Source organism: Heterodontus francisci, chromosome 47, assembly GCF_036365525.1.
Source record: "Heterodontus francisci isolate sHetFra1 chromosome 47, sHetFra1.hap1, whole genome shotgun sequence".
Classification (NCBI taxonomy): Eukaryota; Metazoa; Chordata; class Chondrichthyes; order Heterodontiformes; family Heterodontidae; genus Heterodontus; species Heterodontus francisci.
Window position 1 is genome coordinate 9,757,475 of NC_090417.1, and position 23,358 is coordinate 9,780,832.

The following is a 23,358-nucleotide window of genomic DNA, read 5'->3' on the forward strand; positions in this document are numbered from 1 at the left end:
AGGCCCTTCAGCCCATCGTGTCTGTGCCGGCCATCCAGCACCCAACTATTCTAATCCCATATTCCTGCACTTGGGCCGTAGCCTTGTATACTGTGGCGTTTCAAATGCTCATCTAAATACTTCTTAATGTTGTGAGGGTTCCTGCCTCCACCACCTCTACAGGCAGCGCGTTCCAGATTTCAACCACCCGCTGAGTGAAAGAATTTTTCCTCAAATCCCATCGAAGCCTCCTACCCCTTACCCTAAAACTATGCCCCCTGGTTCTTGACCCCTCCGCTAAGGGAAAAAGTTTCTTCCCATCTAACCTATCAATGACCCTCATAATCTTGTGCACCTTAATCATGTTCCCCCCTCAGCCTTCTCTGCTCGAAGGAAAACAACCCTAGCCTTTTCAGTCTCTCTTCATAGCTGAAATGCTGCAGCCCAGGCAACATCCTGGTGAATCTCCTCTGCACCCTCTCCAGTGCAACCACATCCTTTCTATAGTGTGGCGACCAGAACTGTACACAGTATTCCAGCTGTGGCCCAACTAGCGTTTTATACAGCTCCATCATAACCTCCCTGCTCTTATATTTCATGCCTCGGCTAATAAAGGCAAGTATCCCGTATGCCTTCCTAACCACCTTATCTACCTGTGCTGCTGCCTTCAATGATCTATGGACAAGTACACCAAGGTCCCTCTGACATTTTGTACTTACTAAGGTCGTACCATCCATTGTATATTCCCTTGGCTTGTTAGTCCTTCCAAAATGCATCAGCTTGCACTTCTCAGGATTAAATTCCATTTGCCACAGCTCCGTCCGTCTTACCAGCCCATCTATATCTCCCTGTAATCTCAGGATTTCCTCCTCACTATTTACAACACCACCAATTTTCATGTTATCTGCCAACTAACTGATCATACCTTCTATATTCACATCTAAATCATTAATGTACACTACAAACAGCAAGGGTCCCAGCACCGATCCCTGTGGTACACCACTGGTCACAGGCTTCCACTCGCAAAAACAGCCTTCGACCCTCTGCCTCCTGCCACTAAGCCAATTTTGGATCCAGTTTGCCAAATTGCCCTGGATCCCATGGGCTCTTACCTTCTTAACCAATCTCCCGTGCGGGACCTTATCAAAAGCCTTACTGAAATCCAGGTATACTACATCTACTGCTTTACCCTCATCTATACAAAGAACAAAGAAAATTACAGCACAGGAACAGGCCCTTCGGCCCTCCAAGCCTGCGCCGATCCAGATCCTCTATCTAAACATGTCGCCTATTTTCTAAGGGTCTGTATCTCTTTGCTTCCTGCCCATTCATGTATCTGTCTAGATACATCTTAAAAGACGCTATCGTGCCCGCGTCTACCTCCTCCGCTGGCAACGCATTCCAGGCACTCACCACCCTCTGCGTAAAGAACTTTCCACGCATATCTCCCTGAAACTTTTCCCCTCTCACTTTGAACTCGTGACCCCTAGTAATTGAATCCCCCACTCTGGGAAAAAGCTTCTTGCTATCCACCCTGTCTATACCTCTCATGATTTTGTACACCCCAATCAGGTCCCCCCTCAACCTCCGTCTTTCTAACGAAAATAATCCTAATCTACTCAACCTCTCTTCATAGCTAGCGCCCTCCATACCAGGCAACATCCTGGTGAACCTCCTCTGCACCCTCTCCAAAGCATCTACATCCTTTTGGTAATGTGGCGACCAGAACTGCACGCAGTATTCCAAATGTGGCCGAACCAAATTCTTATACAACTGTAACATGACCTGCCAACCCTTGTACTCAATACCCCGTCCGATGAAGGAAAGCATGCCGTATGCCTTCTTGACCACTCTATTGACCTGCGTTGCCACCTTCAGGGAACAATGGACCTGAACACCCAAATCTCTCTGTACACCAATTTTCCCCAGGACTTTTCCATTTACTGTATAGTTCACTCTTGAATTGGATCTTCCAAAATGCATCACCTCGCATTTGCCCTGATTGAACTCCATCTGCCATTTCTCTGCCCAACTCTCCAATCTATCTATATTCTGCTGTATTCTCTGACAGTCCCCTTCACTATCTGCTACTCCACCAATCTTAGTGTCGTCTGCAAACTTGCTAATCAGACCACCTATACTTTCCTCCAAATCATTTATGTATATCACAAACAACAGTGGTCCCAGCACGGATCCCTGTGGAACACCACTGGTCACACGTCTCCATTTTGAGAAACTCCCTTCCACTGCTACTCTCTGTCTCCTGTTGCCCAGCCAGTTCTTTATCCATCTAGCTAGTACACTCTGGACCCCATGCGACTTCACTTTCTCCATCAACCTACCATGGGGAACCTTATCAAACGCCTTACTGAAGTCCATGTATATGACATCTACAGCCCTTCCCTCATCAATCAACTTTGTCACTTCCTCAAAGAATTCTATTAAGTTGGTAAGACATGACCTTCCCTGCACAAAACCATGTTGCCTATCACTGATAAGCCCATTTTCTTCCTAATGGGAATAGATCCTATCCCTCAGTATCTTCTCCAGCAGCTTCCCTACCACTGACGTCAGGCTCACCGGTCTATAATTACCTGGATTTTCCCTGCTACCCTTCTTAAACAAGGGGACAACATTAGCAATTCTCCAGTCCTCCGGGACCTCACCCGTGTTTAAGGATGCTGCAAAGATATCTGTTAAGGCCCCAGCTATTTCCTCTCTCGCTTCCCACAGTAACCTGGGATAGATCCCATCTGGACCTGGGGACTTGTCCACCTTAATGCCTTTTAGAATACCCAACACTTCCTCCCTCCTTATGCCGACTTGACCTAGAGTAATCAAACATCTGTCCCTAACCTCAACATCCGTCATGTCCCTCTCCTCGGTGAATACCGATGCAAAGTACTCGTTTAGAATCTCACCCATTTTCTCTGACTCCACACATAACTTTCCTCCTTTGTCTTTGAGTGGGCCAATCCTTTCTCTAGTTACCCTCTTGCTCCTTATATATGAATAAAAGGCTTTGGGATTTTCCTTAACCCTGTTTGCTAAAGATATTTCATGACCCCTTTTAGCCCTCTTAATTCCTCGTTTCAGATTGGTCCTACATTCCCGATATTCTTTCAAAGCTTCGGCTTTCTTCAGCCTCCTAGACCTTATGTATGCTTCCTTTTTCCTCTTAGCTAGTCTCACAATTTCACCTGTCATCCATGGTTCCCTAATCTTGCCATTTCTATCCCTCATTTTCACAGGAACATGTCTCTCCTGCACGCTAATCAACCTCTCTTTAAAAGCCTCCCACACATCAAATGTGGATTTACCTTCAAACAGCTGCTCCCAATCTACATTCCCCAGCTCCTGCCGAATTTTGGTATAGTTGGCCTTCCCCCAATTTAGCACTCTTCCTTTAGGACCACTCTCGTCTTTGTCCATGAGTATTCGAAAACTTACGGAATTGTGATCACTATTCCCAAAGTAGTCCCCTACTGAAACGTCAACCACCTGGCCCGGCTCATTCCCCAACATAGGTCCAGTATGGCCCCTTCCCGAGTTGGACTCTTTACATACTGATCTAGAAAACCCCCCTGGATGTTCCCTACAAATTCTGCTCCATCTAGACCTCTAACACTAAGTGAATCCCAGTCAATGTTGGGAAAATTAAAATCTCCTATCACCACCACCCTGTTGCTCCTACAGCTTTCCATAATCTGTTTACATATTTGTACATCTATCTCACGCTCGCTGTTGGGAGGCCTGTAGTACAGCCCCAACATTGTTACCGCACCCTTCCCATTTCTGAGTTCTGCCCATATTGCCTCACAGCTCGAGTCCTCCAGAGTGCCCTCCTTCAGCATAGCTGTGATATCCTCTTTGACCAGTAATGCAACTCCTCCACCCCTTTTACCTCCCTATCTATCCCACCTAAAGCATCGGTATCCTGGGATATTTAGTTGCCAATCATGCCCTTCCCTTAACCAAGTCTCAGTAATAGCAATAACATCATACTCCCAGGTACTAATCCAAGCCCTAAGTTCATCTGCCTTACCTATTACACTTCTTGCATTAAAACAAATACACCTCAGACCACCAGTCCCTTAGCTTTCATCATCTGCTCCCTGCCTACTCTTTCCCTTAGTCATGCTGACTTCATTATCTAGTTCCTTACAGGCTTTAGTTACTACATCCTTACTCTCCACTGACCTCATTTGGTTCCCATCCCCCTGCCACATTAGTTTAAACCCTCCCCTACAGCGTTAGCAAAAGCACCCCCAAGGACATTGGTTCCAGTCCGGCCCAGGTGTAGACCGTCCAATTTGTAATAGTCCCACCTCCCCCAGAACCAGTCCCAATGTCCCAAAAATCTGAACCCCTCCCTCCTGCACCATCTCTCAAGCCACGCATTCATCCTGACTATTCTTTCATTTCTACTCTGACTATCACGTGGCAAAGGTAGCATCCAGTCACCGACTTGAAAAATTCAATCAAGTTACTTAGACACGATCTGCCCCTGACAAAACCATGCTGACTATCCCTGATTAATCCCTGCATCTCCAAGTGGAGATTAATCCTGTCCCTCAGAATTTTTTCCCATATTTTCCGTCCCACTGATGTTAGACTCACCGGCCTGTAATTACCTGGTCTATCTCTGCTACCCTTCTTGAATAATGCCACCACATTCGCTGTCCTCCAGTCCTCTGGTACCTCTCCTGTGGTCAGAGAGGATTTGAAAATTTGTGTCAAAGCCCCTGCTATCTCCTCCCTGGCCTCATATAATAGCCTGGGATACATCTCATCTGGGCCTGGGGATTTATCCACTTTTAAGCCCACTAAAACAGCTAATACTTCCTCCCTTTCAATGCTAATATGTTCAAGTATATCACAATCCCCCTCCCTGATCTCTACACCTACATCATCCTTCTCCATCGTGAACACCGATGAAAAATAATAATTTAAAACCTCACCTATGTCATCCGGTTCCCACAAAGATTGCCATGTTGGTCTCTAATGGGCCCTACTCATTCGAATTATAGAAATTACAAGAGACCATTTGTCCGAATCCCATCTCTCCTCCCTTTACATGTTCTTGTACTTGTAATCCCAAGAACTGAGATTTTACAAATGATTGCTCCTGGGATAGAGTTTCGTGTGAGGGGAGCACATATCGGAACTCAGGCTCAGAGGTCAGCTTGCTGTCAAATGGGTGGCAAAACATGTGGGCAGTGGCCACCTCTGCACGTGAATTCCCAGTTTGTGCCATTATTTATGTTTCCAGTGGACTATACATTTCCATCAGAGCTCCCCCAGTGCTCATTTGGTACATCCACTATCCAAGATGGATCTGAGATCAGGAGAGTTGCAGGCTCAAACTCTAGTCTGTACTGACGTTTGAGGCAGTAAGCTCAATATCTACTGGGTTAGGAAGGGGCAGTAAATTCTGACAGGCCACCTGCACCTGATTCTGATTTGATGGCCTGTGCTGGGAAGTATATGTGTTGGTGTAGTGAGAGAACTGGATTGAGCTCAACATTGATGCTTCTCATGGGGAAATAGATGACCAATGCTCAGTGCCAAGATGCACACTTGGCAAATGGCCACTTGAGGGAGGTATGAGAGGTGCCATGGAACTGTACCCCAGCAAGAGTATTTGTTTCAGGTCATAAGGAGGAAACACAGAAAATAAATTTAACAAATTTGTATGGAAATGAAATCTGCCTGCTGACCATTACTGTGTGTTGTCAGATGGTTGAAATAAATCTCTTGCATCGTCCGGAAATACTGGCTAATTCGATAGAACTCGGCCCACTTAAAATCCTAGCTACCAAAATTTAATAACGATTCACAACTTCAGCACCTCAAATTTGTCTATTCCTGATAATTCAATTACTTTTAACAGTAAAAAAATGTTATTCATCCTATAATTGGAATTAACCAATATAAATTAACAGAAATTGCCTAAGAGGGGATGCAACAAAAGTGCATTTGATTGGTTCCTTGGTTGACAGGTTTGTCCTGTGAGGACAGATTGAGTAGAATGGGCCTGTATTCTCTGGAGTTTAGAAGAATGAGAAGTGATGTCATTGATTCTGAGAGGGCTGACAGGGTAAATGCTGAGAGGTTTTTTGCCCAGGTTGGAGTGTCAACAACTCGGGGGCATAGCCTCAGGATAAGTGGTCGGGCATTTCAGACTGGTCTGAGGAGAAATTTCTTCACTCAGAGGGTTGTGAATCTTTGAATTTATTTACCCCAGAGGGCTTTGGATGTTCAGTCATTGAGTATATTCAAGGTTGATGATCAATTCTTTTTTTCCGGAATCAGGCAGGAAAGCGGAGTTGAGGTCGAAGATTGGCCATGATCATGTTGAATGGTGGAGCAGTCTCGAGGGGCAGTATGGCCTATTCATGCTTCTATTTCTTATATCCCTATGAATTTAGTGCTCAAAAAGCCCAAATAATTTGAATTAAACCATTTTGAAGCCGAAGAAGATTATTGTTTAATTACAGTCCTGTGTGTTGGTATGTTGGCAAATTCAGTTACTTGGGGCTGAATTTTGTTCTGTCCTTGGAGACGTGCACAGAGGTGGGAGGGAAAACAAAATGGCAAGGGGCACTGTTCCGAATGTCGCAGGGCCCCTTGCCATTTTGTCTGGGGCGGGGAAGGCCGAGGATGGCCTTTCCACCTCAGGCCAATTGAGGTCCTTAAGTGTCCAATTAATGGTCACTTAAGGGCCCTTTGCTGCTGCACCTCAATTTTGCTGAAGGCAGTGGGGCACGCTGCTGCAGGGAGACACCACTAAGTTAAGCCAGGTGGCCTCTCGTGGGTGTGATGGGAGTGGGGGTTGGGTCCCTCCATTGGGGCCAATCCAGGATCCCCGGAGGATCCACACCTTGGGGAAGATCCACCTCCCCCACCCCATCACCGGAGCCTGTCTGAATGGCCCTGGCGACCCCGATCCCACTTAGCTCTCTCGGGGTCTTCTCCTCTCTTTGGTACTCTTACAGGGACAGCATCCCAATGGCGTGCAGTTAACTGGCTGTCTGCCATTAAATAGCTCGGGGGGTCTGACAGAGGGCCGAGGCTGGTTCTCCCCTTGCCTTACAGCCCACTGCCGGGTCCCCCATTGCCGGAATAAAATCCGGCCCTTAGAATCACAGAATGGTTACAGCATGGATGCAGGCCATTCAGCCCATTGTGTCTGTGCTGAATTAAACTAATACATTTTGATACCAGTTCATGGTCCTCTTCCCGATGGCATTGATTTACCAGAACTCCATTTTCAATGTATTCTGCTGAACAAAATTGGGAAAAAGGTGTTTTATATTCTGAATGCTTTTAGATTAGCTTCATTCTGACCTGTTGCTAAATTTTCCTGTAGTATTCTACATGTTCCACAGATCATCTACGCTGTTATGATGGTGCTTCTGTATTTTTTGTTAAGTTTTTTTTTCTGGACTCATATTTTTTAGAATTATGGACATTGCTTTATTTGGGAAAACTGAAAAGGATTCCAGGGATGTTTTTGTCACTGGGGTCATCGGAAGGTCTTTTGGACTTGGTTTGTAGATAACCCTAACTGAAATCACCTGTCTTCAGATAAATACCCAGCGGAGATGTTTACAGAGAAGTGACAAGTCAAGATTTATAGGGGTCTTGGCTTGACTCTTGAGATATTGTTTTGATTTCGCTTTGGACAGTGTTTTGAAAGAAATTTAAAAATCAACCTGCCAAGTACAAAACCCCAGCTCAGCTCAGCCTTTTCCATCCCTTTGAGAAGCTCTTAGAAGTTTAGTAAGCAATAGAGAAATTGATACTGCATTCCTCCTGAAAGGTCTGCCAGAAATCCCTGTTGCTGCATTTCTCCTGGAAAACCTGCCAAACTGATCAACCTCGCCTGAAAAGAAATGTTCTTGAAAGATCCCAGTGATAGCCATCTATGCGTATTTGGGACGGCAAACCAAAAAAGGGGCAACTCACATCTTTCCGTATCTTCTCATTTTTCTTCATGAATGAGCAAGTATTTGGCCAAAGTATTCTTTTTTGTCTTTTTTTGTTGGTAACAGAGCTCGAAAAAGAAAATCTCTATTTTTCCTGTTAACCTGTGTGTGTGAGGGGCTAAGGTAAAAGGGAAATTTCATATTTCAGTGTATGTGTTCCTGGTTATGCCTTGTTTTCTAATAAACTGATAATATTCTTGTGTATTAAACCTGGTTGGTGTATTTTATTCTGGGATAATGAGTAGAGTCTATGATTGACCGTATCGGTAACTGGGTAAACATTTAAATTTTGCTGTGTCATGTGGAGAAGTGGAACTGGAAAACACAGTGCACTCTTCCCACCTTGATCGTAACAACACAAAATGTACTGGTCAGTGTCCACTCAGACCATGGAGGCCACAGCAACAACTTGTACTTATATAGTACCTTTAACGTAATAAAACATCCTAAGGTACTTAACAGGAGTGTTACAAAGCAAAATTTGACACCGGGCCGCATAAGGATATATCAGGGCAGATGACCAAAAGCTTGTTAAGAGATAGGTTTTAATGAGTGTCTTAAAGGAGGAAAGCAAGTCGAGAGATTTAGGGAAGGAATTCCAGACATTAGGGTCTTGGCAACTAAAATCATTGCTTCAAATGTTGCAGCAATTAAAATCAGGGATGCTCAAGAGGCCAGAATTGGAAGAGGGATAGCTCGGAGGGCTTTAGGCCTGGAGGAGATTATAGAGGTAGGGAGTGATGAGGCTATGGAGGGATTTGAAAAGAAGGATCAGAATTTTAAAATCGGGGAATTGCTGAACTGGGAGCCAACGCAGGTCAAGCACCCGTGTGATGGATGAATGGAACAGTGCAAGTTAGGACATGGGCAGCAGAGTTTTGGATGATGTCAGGTTTACGGAGGATAGAAAAAACAGTGGAGGAAGGATCACTCTGCAACAGAGCTCCCATGTCTTATTGACAATTAGTCACTCAAGCAACTGGATCCCTGCATGATCGACTGTTCTTATCCAGATTACAGTTCCACAGTGATTGGCAGAACTCCTTTCATTAAAGAGAAACAGTCCCCTGTATGAGCTCTACACCATCCAGTAATTAGCATCACAGTACAATCAAGCATGCACAAAGAGGATATTACTCCCACGAACACCACTCACAGGACCTGGTCGTGGTAGCATTTGCAAAAACACTACTCTTGATACTGGAGCTAATAAATCACTTTTGCCTGAAGCATTTGCCCATGATGAGCTTAAAAGCCATTGGACACTATTTTTGTCATGAATCCTTTGTACATCTATTAACATCTCTCTTATGAAGTTTGAGAAAGCACAAATCCAAACACCTTTTTGATAAGACTGGACAAGTCTGGAAGAAGTTACAGGAAAACATCTCAATGTTAACCAAGTGTCATGAGTAGTTTGGCTCCAGGCATATTATTCAAACTTATTTACATGAGATTCTACAGCAGTGGTATACACAGAGATTTCATTCGGGGCCACAATCATAGAACCTTGCTCTCAAGAATGTTGCACCACACAGTGCTGGGACATGGGTTCCTACTGGAGATTCCCCACAGGGTAAGCTCCTGATTTCAAGTCATTTAGATAATTGTAAAGTGCCAACAAGCAACTTTGCACAGGAAGAGGAAATAAAATAAAAGGGCCAACATTTCTATGAAATAGTTCCATTTTCATCAAGCTCTTTCACTTGCTGTTTGAAGGCTGCCTACTAATAAATAGCATTTTCTTAACCTCTTATGCTGGTGAACCAGAAGGTGAACGATCAGGCATTCCATGAACGAAGGCTCCAATGCACAAGAAGCTGCAAATTTGTCAAGTCATAGGTGAAGGCAAGTCAACTACCCATGGTCTCTGCAATACTTCTGGATTCGGCTTGGAGAAAAATACACTTAGTAACAATCCAGGGACGGTCAAGAGCAAAGGATGGATGAATCAGTCGAACAGCCAAGTCATTGGGTCTGGACAGCTGCAGGAATTTATATTTTTTTAAAAAGCCTGCCCTCAACCCTCGTTAGTATTGTAGCAATCTGTGATGTTTAGCCTTGTACTGCTTAACAGTATCATGTTACCTTGTCTTTGTACTGTTCCAAGTTGCAACTTGGTCATGTCTGTCCCAACTACATTGCATATACCCTTTCCAGCTGCTCGTTTTAATGATTTCTATAAAGAGAGATAACGAGGAATTCCAAGGTATTATAACCATTGGTCTGATTGGTGACCTGGGTGCCAATGATAGAAGCAGCTGGACCTTGTCAACAGCTCAAGGCTGGCTCTTCAACTGAGCAGTTTGGGCTCCATTACCTTAAGATGTGACAAGCTTCATTCATTTATCATCAGGGGACGGAGTGCAGTGCTTCTACCTTGTTAGGTATACCGCTCAATTAACACTGCTACTGGTCTTAGTTGATCCTCCCTTCTGCTGTCTTCTAATGTAACATCAGTTGTGGAGATTAGATTAGAGATACAGCACTGAAACAGGCCCTTCGGCCCACCGAGTCTGTGCCGACCATCAACCACCCATTTTTATACTAATCCTACACTAATCCCATATTCCTACCAAACATCCCCACCTGTCCCTATATTTACCTACCACCTACCTATACTAGTGACAATTTATAATGGCCAATTTACCTGCCAACCTGCAAGTCTTTTGGCTTGTGGGAGGAAACCGGAGCACCCGGAGAAAACCCACGCAGACACAGGGAGAACTTGCAAACTCCACACAGGTAGTACCCAGAATCGAACCCAGGTCCCTGGAGCCGTGAGGCTGCGGTGCTAACCACTGCGCCACTGTGCCGCCCTGTGGAGTTTTGTTTGTTCCAAAAAGCCAGTGATTTCTCCTTAAAGCTTTTCTGTCAGGAGGTTAATTTACGAGTGGTTATAGTATGGATGAGAATGATCACAATGGGGAAGGGTCAGACAATTCTGGTAGAAGTGCCTTGGCTCTTGGACTTCCTTCAAAGTCATGTAACTCAGCAAAGGTATTGCAGTTGTGTAGCTTGAAGATGAAATGAAAAACGAGAATTCCATTCACATTTTTTCCCAAAGATGCATGAAAATATAGAGAGCCGAAAGTATAAATGAAACGTTTGATAGTTCAAAATTGACCACAGTGTAGCAAAATAAGACTGAAATTTAGTGTCTTTATCTCATGGACAATAATGATAACACTACCAAGGGGGATCGTCGAGTAGCATGGAGAACAGAAGGCCATTCGGGCTGTTGCGTCAGCAATTTGTTCGAGCTGTTATTGAGTCATTTACGGCAGAGAAGCAAGTCGTTTGGCCCATCAAGTCCATGCTGGCTCTCCGCAGAACAATTCAGTCAGTCCCACTGCCCCACTCTATCCCCGGAGCCCTTCAAGTTTATTTCCTTCAAGTTCCCATCCAATTTCCTTTTGAAATCATTGATTGTCTCCGCTTTCACCATCCTCGTGGGCAACAGGTCCAGGTCATTACCACTCACTAAGTAAAAGGTTCTTCCTCACATTTCCCTCCCACTGCATCTCTTGCCCAAAACCTTCAATCTGTGTCCCCCAGTCCTCCAACCATCAGTTAATGGAAAGAGTTTTTACTTGTCTAACTTATCTCAGCCTGTCATAATCTTGTGCACCTCCATCAAATCTCCCCTCAATCTCCTTTGCTCCAGGGAGAACAAACCCAACTTTTCCAACCTAACTTTGTGGCTCAAATCCCCCATCCCTAGAACCATTCTGCTAAACCTCCTCTGCACCCTCTCAAGGACCCTCACATCTTTCCTGAAGTATGGTGACCAGAACTGGTCGCTATACTCTAATTGGGACCGAACCGGAGCTTGATAAAAGATCAGCATAACTTCCCTGCTTTTGTACTCAATGCCTCAATGAAGCCGAATATTCCACATGCTTTGCCACCCACTCTGTCAATATTCACAATATATATTAATACGTTAATGACTTGGCTGAGGGAACTAAATGTAACATTCCAAGTTTGCAGACGTCACAAAGCTGGAGGGAATGTGAGCTGTGAGGAAGATGCAAAGAGGCTCCAATGTGATTTGGACAAGTTGGGTGAATGGGCAAATGCATGGCAGATGCAGTATAATGTGGATAAATGTGAAGTTATCCACCTTGGTTGTAAAAGCAGAAAGGCAGATTATTATCTGAATGGTGATAGATTGGGAAAGTGGGAGGTGCAACGAGACCTGGGTATCCTTGTACACCAGTCGCTGAAAGCAAGCATTCAGATGCAGCAAGCAGTTAGGAAGTTGAAGGGTATGTTGGCCTTCATTGCAAGAGGATTTGAGTACAGGAGCCAGGATGTCTTACTGCAGTTGTACAGGGCCTTGGTGAGACCACATCTGGAGTATTGTGTGCAGTTTTGGTCTCCTTGTCTGAGGAAGGATGTTCTTGCTATGGAGGGAGTGCGAAGAAGATTTACTAGGCTGATTCCTGGGATGGCAGGATTGAGGAGAGATTGGGTCGACTAGGCCTATATTCACTAGTGTTTAGAAGAATGAGGGGGGATTTCATAGAAACCTATAAAATTCTAACAGGACTAGACAGGCTAGATGCAGGGAGGATGTTCCCAATAGCTGGGGAGTCCAGAACCAGGGTTCAGAGTTTCAGGATACGGAGTATGCCATTTGGAACTGAGATGAGGAGCAATTTCTTCACTCAGAGCGTGGTGAACCTGTGGAATTCTCTACCACAGAAGGCAGTGGAGGCCAAGTCATAAAATATATTCAAGAAGGACATAGATATATTTCTTAATGCCAAAGGGATCAGGGGATATGGGGAGAAAGCGGGAACAGGGTACTGAATTAGACATCAGCCATGATCGTTTTGGAATGGTGGAGCAGGCCCAAAGGGCTGAATGGCCTACTTCTGCTCCTATTTTCTATGTATATATGTCCTGCCAGCTTCGAAGATCCATGCACATGCACCCCCAGGTACCTCTGTTCCTGCACATTCTTTAGAACTGTGCCATTATATTGCCTCTCCCTATTCCTTCTGCCAAAACCTCACACTTATCAATATTAAATTCCATCTGCCACCTGTCTGCCTATTCTGCTGGCCTGTCGATGCCCTGTTGCAGGCAGTTCATATCATTCTTATTGTTTGCCGCACCTCCAAGTTTGGTCTCATTAGCAAATTTTGAAATTCTACTCTGTATTCCAAGATCCCAGTCATTTATATATGGCAAAAAAGCAGTGGTCCCAGCACTGACCCTTGGGAAACAACACTGTCTACCATCCTCCAGTCCAAAAAGCAACCATTTATTATGACCCGCTGTTTTCTGTCCTTTAGCCAATGTTTGTCCAATTGGACACTGTCCCTCCTATTTCCTGAGACTCAGTTTTGTTAACCAGCCCCTTTTATGTGGTGAGACAATGTGAAGGTCATGTCCACGTATGAATCCATGGACCAACACCATGTCCTGTGCTCCTCTGCCAAAATCCGTATAATTACACCTCTGCATCGCTGCTTTTTCATTGCCATGTGCCAGCTCAGACTCTAGGAGAATTAGATAGCATTACTGAGGATGTGGCTTACAGACCACGAGGAAGGCATAGGGAATGGGTGAGGATATGTCAGCTTCCCAGCGGAGGCTGAATAGAAGGCTGCTTATGGTTTTGGAACTTCAAGCCTAAAAGTTTTTATTTGGGAGAGGATACTCTGAAAAGAATCATGTTTGAGGAACATTGTACATCCTGCAGCTTTTGAGCTCAGTTTCTGAGAATGTGCAGTAAGTGACAGGTGTGCCCCTTTAGTTCACCGCTGTCAGTTGTAGCATCAATGCAGCATATGGCAATTGTACTGAAATCCCATTTTACACCCTGCATAAACTTAAGCTCATCCAAAACTCTGCTGCCTACATCATGACTCACACCAAGTCCTGTTCACTCATCACCCACCTGTGCTTGCTGGCCTACATTGGCCCCCGATCCAGCAAAGACTCAATTTTAAAATTCTCACCTCTCCTCAAATCCACCCATGGCCTCACCCCACACTATCTCTAAATCCTCTTTTATCCGTAAAACCCTCTGAGATTGAGTGCACCAAGAGATCGGAGACCTGATATAAATGAGTGGGAGCAAAGCGGAGATTGAAAAAGCACGCCAAGACATCAGAGACCGAATATAAAGGAACAGGAGCAGAGCAGAGATTGAAAAAGCGCGCCAAGAGATCACAGACTGGATGTAAAGTAGCAGGAGTGGAGCAGAGATTCAAAAAGCACCAAGAGATTGGAGGCTGGATATAAAGGAGTGGGAGCCAAATCAAACACAGGAAAAAAAATCAAAGTGACATCACAATCAACAGAGAGAGCGGGGAAACAGAAAGTAGGCAGGGGTGAGTATACTGGTAAGCTTTTAATTTAATCGAAATTAATTGACTATAAAGTTAGACTTGATTGATTGATTAGAAAAACTAAAGCCAATTAGATAATTTATCATATTATTAAAATCAGTGCTCAATGAATCAGTCAGATCGAGGCAATAAAGTTAAGTTAAATAATAGGGAATAGGAACACTAAAGAGGTCTGAATTTTTCAGGAAATTAAAATTAAGGTTTTCGATAATTCAAATAAAAACTTTTTAGTTAACCTCCCTATAAAATACAGTGATGTTGGCACAGGAAAAGCAGCTGATGGGTGAGTATATTTTTATTTACGTGGTAAATTGAAAAATTTAATAAATAGTAGCTCAGACTCACGGAGTGTGCATCCTGTTCTATTTGGGAATTCCAGGACACTTCTCATGTCCTGGAAAACCACATCTGCAGGATTGAAGAACGAGTCCTTTACTTGAAGGAATTGGAGAACAGAATAGGCATGGGTGACCAAGATAGACATTGTTAAAACAGTGAGAACACTTCATTCATCAGTTCTCCTGTGATGCCCCCTGTGCATTCACTGAGGAGTCCTCGTATGATTGTCATTCTCTCCTCCATGTACTTCTGCCTCCAAAGCATTTAGGACACTTCTCTTGGAAGGTACACCTCCAGACCTTTTTTGGATGGTGATGTTGTGCAGGGTAGAGCAAGCAAGCTGTGACAACAGAACACACAAGTTGCAGGATGCTGCAGAGCTTCTCCTAATCTGTCAAGCAGTGAAAGTGTCCCTGATGGTATTCCATGACCACTCTGGTAGAGACATGTGTCTGTTGTAGCAGTCCTCTGCTGCTGTCCATGCAACTCTGAGACAGGTTACTACCCATGGGAGCAGGGGAATATTCCTTGTTTCCCACAAGCCATGTACTGATATGTCTGTCTTGTTTAAAAATCTTGGGATGGCTGAAATGTGAAGGCTGAATGCATCACAACAACTTCCATCTTATCTCATTGACATGCAAGATTCTTTGTATATTGGATCCCAGTCTTCTAGCTTGGGGACTGGAAGGTATTCCTGTTGAGGAGGTAACTGTGGAAGCCTGCAAAACTACACAAGTGCCACCGATTGCACCCTTAACCTTGAAAAAATAAGCAACCCCATAAAATTGGATGGCTGCTTTTGCCAAAGGTATTGAGATCCCCCTGTGGCTGCCTGAAAGGACTGGGTGCGTAATTGAGTAGAGTTGTCACCTTTATAACCACTGAGCGAGCAGTGCGAACAGATGAGGGTAGCTGCAGGTCATTATGCAGGAGGTGGTGGCTTTCTCTGATCTGCCTCTTTGGTGAAGTGCATTATTCTAATACACAGCTCCTCATAAGAGCTCCAAAGGACCTTTATTACCTGTACATTTTGGGGTGCATGGTTCTTAAATGCTGCCTCACTTTACTTGCTTGAAACTGTCTTTGTTCCTCCTCTCCTCTGTTAATGTCATACAAAGGTGTGCCCATAGGGATTGACATAACTGCTTCTGAGCAGCCCTCACTGAGTGTGTTTGATTTGTGGGGGATGGGAGTGGGGTGAGACATGGTCTCACACTTCCACAAGCAGTCAGAAGTAAATCAAAGGCTGTCCAAGGTGAAGACAATAAGAAGTAAGTAAATGTAAATAAAACAGGGAAGGAGAGCATAGAAAAGAATCAAGTAAGGGAGGATGTTATTGGCAAGGGAATAAAACAAGTTATATGCCAGCATTCGCCAGAGCTGGCGGGCAGCCATAAAGACAGGGCTAAATTGTGGCGAGTCGAAGAGAGTTAGTAGTTGGCAGGAAAAAAGACAGAGGCGCAAGGGGAGAGCCAACTGTGCAACAGCCCCAACAAACAAATTTCTCTGCAGCACCTGTGGAAGAGCCTGTCACTCCAGAATTGGCCTTTATAGCCACTCCAGGCGCTGCTTCACAAACCACTGACCACCTCCAGGCGCGTATCCATTGTCTCTCGAGATAAGGAGGCCCAAAAGATAGAACAGGAGTCTAAAAAGATGGTTCAACATAAAGTGAGAGGAAATGCAATTAAAACTTAGTTAAAATGTCTGTACAGCAATGCGTACAGTGTCTGTCATAAAACAGGGGAACTGAAGGCAATTGTGTGTTGGGAGGAACCAGACATAAGAGGGATGACTGAAACATGGCCAGAGAAAAATCAGCACTGAGAATTCAAGAGTGTAAAATATTTCGAGAACATGGAGAGAGGAAAAAGGTGTGGGAGGGGGAAATTGTGAATCAGATGTACTTAGTAGGGATAACATAATGGCGGTAGCAAAAAGGGCCACAGCTATCAACAACACCATAGGAACAGATAGGACATAGGAGCTAGCAGGAGTAAGCCATTCAGCCCTTCGAGCCTGCTCTGCCATTCGATAAGGTCATGGCTGATCTGGTCAACTCCACTTTCCTGTCTGTCCCATAGTGTTTGAGTCCCTTGTCTATCAAAAAATCTATCTATCTCAACCTTGAATAAATTCAATGACCCAGCCTCCACTGCTTTCTGGGAAAGAGAATTAAGGATTTAAGTATGCCAAAACCAGGTTAATAGATGGAGAAAAGCATACTTTGAGGGGCTGAGAATAGAACTTGGGAAAATAAAATGGGCGACAATATTGGAGAACAATAGGTAACATTTAAATCAGTGTTCAATAGAGTGCAGGAAAAGTATATTCTGTTTTAAGGAAAGAAGAAACTAAACTCGCGTGAGACTTCATAGATGAATAAAGACATAAGGGAACAATTGAGGGTTAGGAATGAGGCATATATTAAGTATATAGACAGCAGAGATAAGGGAGAATACGAAGAGATTAGGTGAGAGGTAAACAAACAATGAGGAAGGGAAAGATGAACCATGAAATTAAATTATCAAAGAACATAAAACAAATTATAAAATATTTTCACCTTCAAGCACCAGGCTGAATATATCCCTCATGTTTCCATCACTGAGATGGTATTGTTGCAGCTTTGGAGACAACTATTTCCAATGCAACTGTTGCCAGGCTTGAGCCAGTCAAGTTGGATTAAGCTCGACCCCGTGCCGTGAATTCAAATCCAGACCAGGTCAATGAAATGCAAGGTCCCCATCTCCGACACGAAATGAACCTGGGGCAGTCTGAATCCATTCCCTACTGGACTCAAACTATACCAATGTCATAGGAAATTGTCACATTCACTCAGCTGATGCTGTGCAACAGATGTGACTCAGAGGCTCGGGCTGTGTCACGTTGGTCGGGCAGCATTTTTTTTATTCGTTTGTGGGATGTGGGCATCACTCACTAGACCAGCATTTATTGCCCATCCCTAACTGCCCTTGAATCGACTGTCTTGCGAGGCCATTTCAGAGGGCATTTAGAGGGAGCTTTGCTTTGCACAGTGTATGACCTGGAGTGCCCTCCAGCCTGAAAACCCTCTGAGCTATCTGCACTTCTCTGATTTTGGCCTCTTGAGTATTCCTGATATTTATCACTTCACCATTGGCAGCTGTGCTTTTAGCTGTCAAGGCCCTCAGCTCTGGAATTCTCTCCTTGAACCCCTCCTTTCTCCTTTTTAGGCACTCCTTAAAACCTTTTGGTCATCTGTCCTAATACCTCTCTTGCTGGCTCAGTGTCAAATTTTGTTTGATAACACACATGTGAAGTGCCTTGGGACATTTTACTTCATTATAAAGGCTCTACATAAATACAAGTTGTTTGATGCAATATGTTCTGCAGCTCAGCATTAACATCCTCACCTGACAGACACAAAAAAACAGTATGATATTTTTTATTCAAAATTTTTTTCAGATAATTTAAGTTTATACAAACATAAAAACAAAGTTTGCTTTTCTGGTTTCAAAAATTGACATTGCTTACATGGGCAACAGGACAGGCATCAGAATGACAAACAAAACAGAAACAGTTTTTCTTTGAAGAAATGCAAAATTCAGTATTTTTTTCTCTCCCGCCCTATTTCTTTCCCCTCCCTTTCTTTCCTGAAGGCACTGACTCCTTCCTGGACCTTGGTTTCATGGGCACCGACTCCTCTCCAATACCTCACCCAAGTGACCAATCTTTAGGTGTAAGATAGTGAGTGTCTGCAGGCCACTCACTCATCGAGGGCATTGCAGCCAGGCCCCATCATGTTCTCGCCCCATAGCTGACACATGTGCAGTTCTCATCCCATAGCAAATGCATGTGCACTGTGATCGTGAGCAGGAATCCTCACTGCTTTCTGCTCCCCATGACTGAGATCAGCACAGCCCAGGAATTCAACTAGCGGACATGTGGCCTACGCTGTTCAAAAATCAAGTATTTCAGTTTGCAAAGCAGATTCCTGCATCGCTGAACTAAACCATGGAGCGAGCAGACAAAAGTATACTGAATCACCTTATGAAATATCAAGGGATACAAGGAATTTATGTTCCAGAATTACATGGATCATACATGCAAACAAAAGACCAGAAGGTGCAACAAAATTATTACAAAACAAACTCTTTTGAGGAATAAACTTTTCCTTTGCATCATACTGCATTACAAAATTTCAACACAATGGTTATATAAATATTTAGCTACAGATTTCCCTTCCCGCTCATCAAAAAAAACATGAATATAAGACAGTATTTAGAATCACATACAAAACACATCAAAGAATTGAAAGATGGGTCTCCCAGGAATAGAGGCAAAATAAAAAACAAATGCTGGAAGTGCACAGCGAGTCAGTCAGTGCCTGTTGAAGAAACCAAGAACTGCAATCCTGGCCACCACCAAGAGCAGGAGGGAATCCAAGGTAACTCAAAGACACAGTGATTAGGGTTACATCAAGCCTCTGAACTTAAATTCTGTGAATTGTAAAAGGAAGGGAACACTGACAGAAGTGAGGAATTATAGATATGAGGTTCTGTAAAGAAATGCATTAGAGCAAGAGATGGTGGAATGAGTCTTGACTTTAACAGAGCAAGGAGGAGCTATGTGTAGAATGGATTAGGAGCATAAAAAATTGAAGAGGGAAGTTGAGAGGATTATGGATCATAATAGTTTATTTTTAAAAAAAGAGAATACCTGTTAACGTTTCAAGCTGGAGCCTTCATCAGTCCAGATCTAGTAGAGCGTCCCACCCAGTACACTAACTTGTCTTCTGTCTTTCAAGTGCTGACTGATCTGCTGTGCATTTCCAGCAACTTTCTTTTCATTTTAGAATTCCCGCCTTGGCATTTTGTCCTCTATCACCGGGGCGTGGGAGGAGATTGAACCAATCAAATAGGCTATTACTTGAATGTACCAATGAAAAAATTAACCTTCTGCACAGATGTGAGGAACTATGTCAGGGTTGAAGTGCAAGAGAATATTCTCACTTTTTTTAAATATCAACTAACCTTTATACAATAAGTTACAGGCTCAGTCTCTCAGTTTAAAGTGACAGTACCCATTTTGGTTCATTTATCCAGCAGGCTGGGCAGCCTATTGTATTAGTGGGCTTTTGAGTTGGGAGACACCCTCCCTTTTGTTCCATTGTTTCAAATTACAGGCCTTGAAATTACATTGTGGGATTAACACCTCTGTAAAACAGCAAAGAGGAATTTCAGATAAACTCAATTATTCATAGCCTGGTTTCAAGGCTGAGGCCTGTCCTTACATTTGCACTCCTTCTTCTATTGAAATGTTTCTTGTCCTTGTTGCCTCATTGAGATGGTTGAGTACCGTATTTCAGAGAGGGTTGGAAGTTGGGCAGATTTTTCTGTAGATTATCTCCATGTGGGACAATCAATGAGCGATGTAGATCCAGTCTGGAGGAATGTGCACTGGTCATATTGTCTCAACCTCTTGGTGAGCAGTCTTTTATGGGTGCCAAGAGAGAGGTGTAAAAGAGCACAGAATGAAATAAACAGAAGAGGGAAAAAAAAGCTTCCAGGACCTAATTTACAACTGCAATGCTATGCTTGCCACAAATGATAGAAATCTTCTGGAAATTTTAACTTGAAAACAAATATTGTTGTTGAAAGCCTTTGAACAAATGGGGTCTTATTAGCCATTCCATAATTGGCATAGACTTGAAATATCTTGCCGATAGGCTTGACAATCTTTAGATTTGACAATATTCTGTCCCTAATTTCATTTTTCCCATTTCATACTCGAAGTCTGTGTTTGTAAAAGGTAAGCACTGGGAAATGGAGCATGCTTTTTGACCTTTAACCCATGAGACCACCAAATACTTCCAGTTGCTAGATATAGCTCCTCAACATCACCCTGACAACTAAGGTCAAATCGAACTTATTATTAATCTTCTACTCTACACACTTTACAACCTGTGACCTCTCTAATTATTCACCTTACCAGCACTGAGTTTGGACGTGTGGATTCATACCTGCTGCTGCATTTTACTTCGGATCCTTTCTGGCCAACAGGGAGAGGTGATCCTCAACCTGCCTGTTGGGACCACTGAAAATGAAATCATTCTAACACCATAAAAAGCATCTTTACATTGTGCCAGCATTTTATATGTGAAACACATGCACTGAAACCTTTCCCACTGCAGCATCAATAGAATTGTAGAATTGATTCCACAGGAACACAATCATGAAAGAACAAATACATTTGAGAAAAAAGGGAAATAAGAAGAGGAAAGTATTAAAGAGATCAGAAAGAACAAAGTTTTGGTGAAGAGAGTTCGCACAGCTCAATTTTCCACCCCTATTTTTTCCGCTTCACTTCTGATGTGCTGAGTGTTGCAGGGACACACCAAACTCCAATACCTTGTTAAAATGGCCATTCTTTGGCCTCCTTATCTCGAGAGACAATGGATAAGCGCCTGGAGGTGGTCAGTGGTTTGTGAAGCAGCGCCTGGAGTGGCTATAAAGGCCAATTCTAGAGTGACAGAGTCTTCCACAGGTGCTGCAGAGAAATTTGTTTGTCGGGGCTGTTACACAGTTGGCTCTCCCCTTGCGCCTCTGTCTTTTTTCCTGCCAACTACTAAGTCTCTTCGACTCGCCACACTTTAGCCCCGTCTTTATGGCTGCCCGCCAGCTCTGGCGAACGCTGGCAACTGACTCCCACGACTTGTGATCAATGTCACAGGATTTCATGTCGCGTTTGCAGACGTCTTTAAAGCGGAGACATGGTGGGTCTGATACCAGTGGCGAGCTCGCTGTACAATGTGTCCTTGGGGATGCTGCCATCTTCCATGCGGCTCACATGGCCAAGCCATCTCGAGCGCCGCTGACTCAGTAGTGTGTAGAAGCTGGGGATGTTGGCCGCCTCGAGGACTTCTGTGTTGGAGATACGGTCCTGCCACCTGATGCCAAGTATTCTCCGGAGGCAGCGAAGATGGAATGAATTGAGACGTCGCTCTTGGCTGACACACGTTGTCCAGGCCTCGCTGCCATAGAGCAAGGTACTGAGGACACAGGCCTGATACACTCGGACTTTTGTGTTCCGTGTCAGTGCGCCATTTTCCCACACTCTCTTGGCCAGTCTGGACATAGCAGTGGAAGCCTTTCCCATGCGCTTGTTGATTTCTGCATCTGGAGACAGGTTACTGGTGATAGTTGAGCCTAGGTAGGTGAACTCTTGAACCACTTCCAGAGCGTGGTCGCCAATATTGATGGATGGAGCATTTCTGACGTCCTGCCCCATGATGTTCGTTTTCTTGAGGCTGATGGTTAGGCCAAATTCATTGCAGGCAGCCGCAAACCTGTCGATGAGACTCTGCAGACACTCTTCAGTGTGAGATGTTAAAGCAGCATCGTCAGCAAAGAGGAGTTCTCTGATGAGGACTTTCCGTACTTTGGACTTCGCTCTTAGACGGGCAAGGTTGAACAACCTGCCCCCTGATCTTGTGTGGAGGAAAATTCCTTCTTCAGAGGACTTGAACGCATGTGAAAGCAGCAGGGAGAAGAAAATCCCAAAAAGTGTGGGTGCGAGAACACAGCCCTGATTCACGCCACTCAGGATAGGAAAGGGCTCTGATGAGGAGCCACCATGTTGAATTGTGCCTTTCATATTGTCATGGAATGAGGTGATGATACTTAGTAGCTTTGGTGGGCATCCAATCTTTTCTAGTAGTCTGAAGAGACCACGTCTGCTGACGAGGTCAAAGGCTTTGGTGAGATCTATGAAAGCAACATAGAGGGGCATCTGTTGTTCACGGCATTTCTCCTGTATCTGACGAAGGGAGAACAGCATGTCAACGGTCGATCTCTCTGCACGAAAGCCACACTGTGCCTCAGGGTAGACGCGCTCGGCCAGCTTCTGGAGCCTGTTTAGAGCGACTCGAGCAAAGACTTTCCCCACTATGCTGAGCAGTGAGATTCCACGGTAGTTGTTGCAGTCACCGCAGTCACCTTTGTTTTTATAGAGGGTGATGATATTGGCATCGCGCATGTCCTGAGGTACTGCTCCCTAGTCCCAGCACAGGCATAGCAGTTCATGTAGTGCTGAGAGTATAGCAGGCTTGGCAGTCTTGATTATTTCAGGGGTAATGCTGTCCTTCCCAGAGGCTTTTCCGCTGGCTAGAGAATCAATGGCATCACTGAGTTCCGATTTGGTTGGCTGTATGTCCAGCTCATCCATGACTGGTAGAGGCTGGGCTGCATTGACGGCAGTCTCAGTGACAACATTCTCCCTGGAGTACAGTTCTCGGTAGTGCTCAACCCAGCGGTCCATTTGTTTGCGTTGGTCAGTGATTATTTCCCCTGATTTAGATTTGAGGGGGGCGATCTTCTTGATGGTTGGCCCAAGAGCTCTCTTAATGCCATCAAACATTCCTCTGATGTTTCCGGTGTCTGAGGCCAGCTGAATATGACTGCATAGGTGTTGCCAGTAGTCGTTTGCGCAGCGCCTGGCTGTTCTTTGTGCAGTGCTTCTGGCTGCTTTTAGAGCTACGGATGTTAACTCGCTGGGTGCTTTCTTGTAGTTCAACAGTGCAATGCGCTTGGCGGCTATGACAGGTTCCAGCTCTTCATTACGAGATTGAAACCAGTCTGCATTTCTCTTCGCACTTTTGCCGTAGGTGGTCAAAGCTGACTCATAGATGGCGTCTCTGA